We start from the raw sequence: 7,942 nt of genomic DNA, 5'->3' as shown, positions 1-7,942 counted from the left end.
CGCACACACAAGCACAGACATACATTTGACCTCCCCATGAATCTTTGACTGCATATGCTTCCCCCTACTCACAGAAATATTGAACAAAAATGTCAGATAGTAACTATATCAGTAAGGGGAAATTATATAGTTTTATCCGTTTATTTTCAGATTCAACCCCAGCAGTCACGAACGACTCTTACAACATTTTTACATATAATGTATAACTTCATGTTTTTTAATTTCATAATACCAACCAGCGTATCACAGTTTAACCTTACCTTATACTTCTTGTTTTACAACCTCTAAAATACAATCTTTGAGCCGTGTTTGCGCATACTTTTCCCCCTTCACCATAATAGAAATGGCTAGTACTTTTCCCCCCGGCGGTTTTACCCATACTAAACTACTCCCTCCGATCACGTCATTCAATCTCATTATTATTCACTCAATCTAGGGGGCGTGCACCGGATCCGGAAGTTAACCAAACAATTAGCATTTGAACCCGGGTCAGCCATGATATCTGCAAAAACAGGTAGGAACACCACCTACACATCATCCCTCTTCATTAAGGGGTCATTAATCTTCATTAAATTACATCAGGAAGTCATTAAGGGTCATTCATCTTCATTATATAACACCTGGAAGTCATTAAAGGTCATTCATCTTCATTAAACGACATCCGGAAGTCATTAAAGGTCATTCATCCTCATTAAACGACATCCGGAAGTCATTAAAGGTCATTAACCCTCATTAAATGACATCTGGAAATCATTAAAGGTCATTAACCCTCATTATATGACATCTGGAAGTCATTAAAGGGTCATTAATCTTCATTAAATGACATCAGGAAGTCATTAGGGGTCATTAATCTTCATTAAATGACATCAGGAAGTCATTAAAGGTCATTAACCCTCATTATATGACATCTGGAAGTCATTAAAGGGTCATTAATCTTCATTAGGGAGGGGTCATGACCCACACATGACCCCCCTAATCTAATTAAGAATGTCATCCATCAAATTTTGACAGAAGCGGCCTTGTAATATTCTCTTCTGCCAGGCGTGCGACGTCACTAATAGCTAAGCTCCTCGGTGTATCTGAAAGGAAAATGTGTTTCGGTGGATGGATGAATATGGCTTATCAGTTAAGCGATCATACAGCGATCTAACAGATGAGGAGCTTGAGAAATCTTGTGTGTTCAGTTAAATTGAGGATGCCAAAGATAGGCTTGAGAATGATGAAAGGTGAACAGCAGGCTATGGGACACTGTCAGGTGGGCACAGGTTTCAGCATCCATGCACTGTGTGGATTATGCAGGAATCTCAGAGAAAATGGCGTGTTTGGGCTGCATTGCCAGAAGGGTATATTCTGTCAAGGGTCCCCACTCGCTGCTTCATGTGGACACAAACCTCAGACTGATCCGGAAAACTAAAGTTGTAAATATATAAAATGTAGATTTTGACTAATTTATTCCCTGTTAAATTGTATTTTTTTAAGTCTCACTTTGAATATCTCAAATTTAAGATTTTACATTTTCTTATCACTTTTACTTCACAGATATGGTATTGTTATCTTTGCCGGGATTGATGGCTATTCATGAAAGGTTAAACCTTTTACGTTAATTTATTGTTCTTGTTCAAGACAAGCTAAGTAGGATCCCAAACCCAGACACAAATAAGATTTTATCTATTTATTCACATTGTGAAGCAGAACCTATGATAGCTGTACACAGGAACAGTTGAGCAATAATCCGGCAAAACACACACAATTGTCAGATTCTTAAATAGACAGTCAATCAATCTCATTGGTGGTGGCTCGACATGTGAGTAGTACTAACATGGAATTCTCTGATTGGCTGTTGGCTCCGTAATTACAGAGTTCCTGACATCAACAAACATCATATAGCATAAAAGATTCTTAACAACATATAGTCCAGACATCATATAGCCTAAAATTGGTTGAAACTGGATACTGTTACGTCAGTACCAAAACAGACACGTAACGGGTCGTGAACTCTGGCGCACGGTCATGAACTCTACTCAAACTCAGACATGAGACAAGACCCAAACATTACTCCTGCATGACTCGAGTCATGACCATTACCATATTCTATTAAGTGTGGCACAGACTGTGAGGTATTTTGTGACTACATTAAGATAATGTACCTGGGTGCAGCTAACAATAACAAGGCATCAACTGCTCTTGGCTTCTTCTTGAGCTCCGTTGAAAAATTTGGCTTCCCCTTACGGTAAAAAACAAACACCAAGAGCCCCGACTTGTCCCTTTTGTTCACAGCGTTTTATTAACTGAAAACATTTTATTTTGTCTGCTTCTTTTGTCATAAATTAAGTGTTCGAGGTGACCAAGGGATTGAAAATGTTGGCATTGCACACTGCATGTTCACTGTTCGTGACTATGGAAGAGCAAGCTACATATCTGGAACAAGTGTGCATAATCAAAGGTAAATGTTAAAAGCTGTTATTTTTTTATTTTATGGTGAAACATTTTACGTCACTAGATATTTCCTAATTGTATAAAGATCTGTTTTCATTGGAATTTTACACATTGTCAATGGTGTGACCACCCATGTAGGTGAATTTTATTTTATTAATTTATTTATTTTTTTAATGCTGAAAAAAAAATATCTCAGTGATAACTTTTGGCGTGTAAGATGGCAGTAACAAATGATTACCAGTGTCACCACCAGTGTCACTCACACTGGTGTCTGAAAGGTGCGAATGTTTGGTGGTGGTCGGAGGGGCCGCAGGCGCACACTGGCAGCCGCGCTTCCGTCAGCCTGCCCCAGGGCAGCTGTGGCTACTTAAAGACCAAATGTGAAGTAATTTCATGAAATACCATATAGGGTCACAATAGAAGCATTGAAACACTGTCCAACAAATAAAATATGAAAAAATAATTTATATGTTATATATTTGACGAAATAATCGCTTTTCCGAAGTTTGAGCTTGTCGGGCGACAAACCCGGAAGTGATACGTCACACCGGGAACAGCGATGGCAGCGCTCCATGCAGACGCTATAGAAAGCCACTCAAACGTCGATTCAGACAGCGATATCAGCGATAGTTTGAGCGAAAATGAGGAGAACCAAGTTTTTGAAGAGTTGGAGGAAGAGGAGGAGGTTGGTATTTTATACGTTGGACCTTACATGTACGAGCCAGATGCTAATCAGGATGCTGATAGTGCGCCCAGACGACCTGACATGGAATGGAGACAAGACTCGTCGAGATTACAAGATTGGTAAGATATATGTAGGCAGTGGTATTTTTTTTATTTTATTTGAAGATGCCAGCATTTGGACATAATTTTATATTTTTGTCTGACGTTTTAAAAAAAAAAAAATTAATAAATCGGACTTTATGTTCAAGCAGTTACTCAGTACTTGAGTATTCTTTTCAGCAATGTTTTTTTTTTACTTGTACTTGAGAGATTTATCAATGACTATTTCTTACTTTTGTACATGATTCAGTCCACGTACTTGTATATTTTGAAACAAATGTTTTCATAAACAGAATTATTGACTGATTGGTATAGCAATACACTTGTTCAATAACATTTCTGTTCATGGTGTCATCGCTCAGTATTTTACTATTTATTTATTTTTTTTTAATTTCAGGTGTACTTGTGGTAATTGCCAGCAAATGCCTACAGCTGTAGAATGTGTTTGCTGCCATGAAATTCAAAAAGTAGTGACTGTACGTCTACAAGGAGAGGAACACTTCAATCAGGTACTGGACTGCATCACTGATCATCCTGGATTCAATGCTGTGTGCCTGGACCCATATGGATTACAGGTAGCATGGATGACCTACAAGCAACAGTACAGAGGCAAGGCATTTGATGGGCCACAGGATGCCAAGTATAGACATATTGCCTACGGACAATTTGTGCGCTGGTGCTGGAAGTTTCTTGGTCTGGACAACCGTGTTGTCCTTCCAGCATGTGCAGTGTCTTGTTATCAGGGCACATTTTCCACCACCAGGAGAAGAGGAGTCAGCTTTATTCAAAGGGTTTCGTGTTTCACAGAGAAATGTTCCAGAACTGTGATTTGGACTAGTTACATCATAATAAAAATAAACAAATGAGGACAACTTAATACAAGGGATGTGATTCTTTATTTTCTGAGGAATCTCGTATGGTGCTCAGCAATAACATTTGATTTTTCCGGTCTGTTCACTGCTGCTGTAAGAAATTGTGGGTCGACGACCACATCACCGGTTCTGTACTTATTTGGAATGTCAATCAGTTTCATCACCTCTGAAAGGCAGTCATTCACATAGTCTGCAAAAAAAGAAAAAAAAATTGGGATGATAAATATTTGGGCGACATACATACTTACACTAAGTAATGCATCTGCCTGGAATTGTTTTTGTTTCATAACTTACCATAAGTTGCATCCACCAATATCTTTCTCAGAGAATAGCCACCACTCTTATATTTGGGATAAACGATGCAGTAGGAGTGTATTCCTTCCTTCGTCACTTTCTGTGGTCTCCCAGCATTTTCATTATAATGCATAGCAGCGAGAATGATTCTGGAATTGAACAAAAATTGCCTTATTAACAAATTGTCACATTGTGATGAAATAGCTTTATATCTCAAAGTTCTACATTTCATCCTTATGTTCTACTAGTCATGGACAAATCACACTTGAAGCACATTATATATATATATATATATATATATATATATATATATATATATATATATATATATATATATATATATATTTATTTATTTTTTTATTTTTATTTTTTTTTCTCGATTCTTTGAGATGGCATTTTTGGTTGAACAGATGCAGTGGAAATTTAATAAATTTCCATTGCACTAGCTGTTATGTTTAAGCCATGAGCACCATCTAGAGGAGCAAATTGAAAAGATAAACATGTTTTATAATCAACGTATGTATATGATTATCACTAATGGCAGTCATTGTTTCAGTGACCACCATTTCAATGTCTGTATCACGGCCATCCAACACATTTGAATCATGCAAGTACATAGTGACTAAAACAACTCCACCTAACTTACTTTTATCCACATTATGTGGTGGCATAACTTCATCATCTTCGCTGTTAGAACAGGATTCATCCTGCAATAACTGACCCTCGTAATCAGCCATTTCTTGTTCAGAGGCAGCTGCAGAGGTGATAGCCTCAGCTACGGCTCGCTTCCTTTCTCGGTTAGCTGCTGCTGCACGCTGGGCAGGTGGATTTTGAATCTGCTGCTGGTCTTGTGGAGGCAAGTGAATTGTTGGGACAGCAGTTGCATTGAGCAATAACCTGCAGAAACATAAGGAGACACTAAAAATATGCTTAGCTCATAAAACCTATAAAACCAACCAGCATTTAAATATATAATTAAAAAAAATACTATCACATTTCATCTAACCCTGCCTTACCAAATATTTAATTATTTAATGACTCATAAAATGCAGTACGATTGACATATGATTGGCAGTTTTTCAAAAGGACGTGTTATGTTCTTTCATCAACAAAGCAATGCTGCCAACCTATTGAAATTTACTTCCAGAACAATTTGTCTCACTGCCATTATTACTCATCGTTGATATGAAAAGCACCGAGACGTTAGCTTTCGGTTAACGTCGCTAGCTTCTACTGTTCATTCCACAACTGTTGGAAGCTCTGCTTTGTCAAAGTCATCAGTGATCTATCCAAAAATTCCACGTGTTTTCAAAATAATTGTAATCACTTACTTTTTTGCAAATCCTTTATCATAAGCAGACTGGTTGAGGAAGCAGGCATCTTCGAAGTGTTTGTAACACAGAACACTCTTCGACGATGGCGTGAAATTCATTCGCTTCGCGCGAACGAAAGTTGTCCATTTACGTGCCCTGTTATCTTTTGGCCACTCGTACAACTTTTCTTTAGCTTGAGAACAATACATCGCCACACATCGTCGAGTCATCTTACCGAGTAGCAATGCAAACAATGCAGTTCAATGGCCGACTTCTCTCGCAACTTCCCGGTGTGACGTCATTTCTGAAAATTTCCGAAGATTGTCGTAGAAAAGCATTTTCGTTGTCAAGGGCGTTGCTATGGGTTAAACTAAGAACCTGAAAGGGTTGCGTTAAAAAAAACAATGAAAATATGCTGACAATGGTTTAGCCATTGGTATTACTCAAAAACATGGTTGGCCAACCTTACTTCACATTTGGCCTTTAAGTAGCTTACTGCTACCAGAGTGAGAATGTGTGAATGAATAATGTATCCATTGTAAAGCGTCTTTGAGTGTCCAGAAAAGCGCTATAGAAATCTGATGCATTATTGTGGGGAGGCTGAAAGCATTCTTTCATTGTGGGATGCTGAAAGCATCCCACATATGTTGTTTCTAACCTTTATTATTATACTTATTATTATTATTATTGTGGGATGCTGAAAGCATCCCAGATATGTTGTTTCTAACCTTTATTATTATTATTATACTTATTATAGCATTTTATTCTCAATGGATCGATGAATGGTTTGCTGGTTCAAACCTCGAATGGAGCAACTTTTGGACATGGACATACTTCTTTTTTTTTTTTTTTTAGTTAAAACTAAAACTTTCGTCTTTTCATTTATAATTCATCCATAATTTCTCATTTGTAATTTACAACCAATTTATCTTTCTTTATTCATTTAACATACATTTTGTTGCATGTTCAGACACATTCGCTGCTTCCATTTCACAACACTTCAGTGATGCCCCAAGTCTTCTGTGGGTCAGTGGATAGATTGGCAGTGCAGTAGCTCATTGAACAGTAAACTGGTGAGGGTTCAATATCAGTCTCAGACTGGTTGAATTTAAACTTCAGTCTTTTCATTTATAATTCATTCATAATTTCTCATATGTAATTTACAGCCAATGTATCTTTCTTTATTCATTTAACATACGTTTTATTTAATGCATTCTGGTTCAGCAAGACATCTCTCAATTACATTTCACACTTCAATGATTACAATAGCATTCTGCTATTAGCAGTCAGCTTAGCATTCAGCTATTAGCAGTTGGCTTTCAGCATCCCACGCAATTTCTTCAGAAATTGCTTAGTCAAGTTATTATTATTGTGGGATGCTGAAAGCATCCCACATATGTTGTTTCTAACCTTTATTATTATTATTATACTTAAACTTATTATTATAGCATTTTATTCTCAACACTTTTTGCAATCAAACTACTCCTACATTATACTTCCGATTTACACCGTTCAAATTTCAACTTGCTGACAAAATTCACGCCTTTCGGGCTATTTATCGTTTGACTTCATATTACTTACAGTACTCGCATAATTTAATGTTAAAAATCTACTTTTCCCCATTCAGTTTTAATGGGACTGACACTGAATTTTTTCTAAGTCCCATTTTCCACGCCCACTTCCATACATACAACAGACCATCTTGACTTGCTTTCAGATATTGCTTCGTGGCGCAGTTGGGAGAGTGCATGTACAGTAAGCAGGAGGTCGCAGGTTCAAAGCCCACCGCCGACTGTACATTGCACATATGTCTGTGGCAATTACATAAACGGATATTAAGTATACCAACTGACTATCACACCAGGAAATGCGTTATACTGACATGATCAAACGCATGTGTCCCAAATCAGCGCTGATGACTTTCAGCGTCAGGTGACACTTTGAATTACAAATATGCCAATTCGCTCTGCTGTTCACAGGTCCGGTGGCTCACTGGCTTAAGCGCTTGCGCCAGGTGAATAGCAAAGACAGCCCGATGAATGGTTTGCTGGTTCAAACCTCGGATGGAGCAACTCTTTTTTTTTTTTTTTTTTTTTTTTTTCCCCTTAGTTTCATCATAATACAACAAGTTAACATCTATTTCGTTAAATGTCATTTGGATTGGCCCGCGGGAGATCATGGTTCGTTTTAGCACTTTGATTTCATATAGTAGTCATTGTATAATTCTTTATAGTTGCGCTTTGT

The 7,942-nt window shown here is 37.6% G+C and overlaps 1 long non-coding RNA gene across 1 annotated transcript; it reads right to left on the bottom strand.

Moving 5' to 3' along the window:
- Positions 1 to 4,096: 4,096 nt before the first annotated feature.
- Positions 4,097 to 6,231, bottom strand: LOC144031698 (uncharacterized). The gene is made up of 4 exons (XR_013287585.1): positions 5,717 to 6,231; positions 5,032 to 5,282; positions 4,386 to 4,534; positions 4,097 to 4,281 (listed from the first exon to the last, which is right to left on the bottom strand). It is a non-coding gene; the product is annotated as an uncharacterized LOC144031698 (long non-coding RNA).
- Positions 6,232 to 7,942: the final 1,711 nt, after the last annotated feature.

Source organism: Festucalex cinctus, chromosome 12, assembly GCF_051991245.1.
Source record: "Festucalex cinctus isolate MCC-2025b chromosome 12, RoL_Fcin_1.0, whole genome shotgun sequence".
NCBI classification, from domain to species: Eukaryota; Metazoa; Chordata; class Actinopteri; order Syngnathiformes; family Syngnathidae; genus Festucalex; species Festucalex cinctus.
This window is presented reverse-complemented; position numbering and strand designations above follow the sequence as displayed.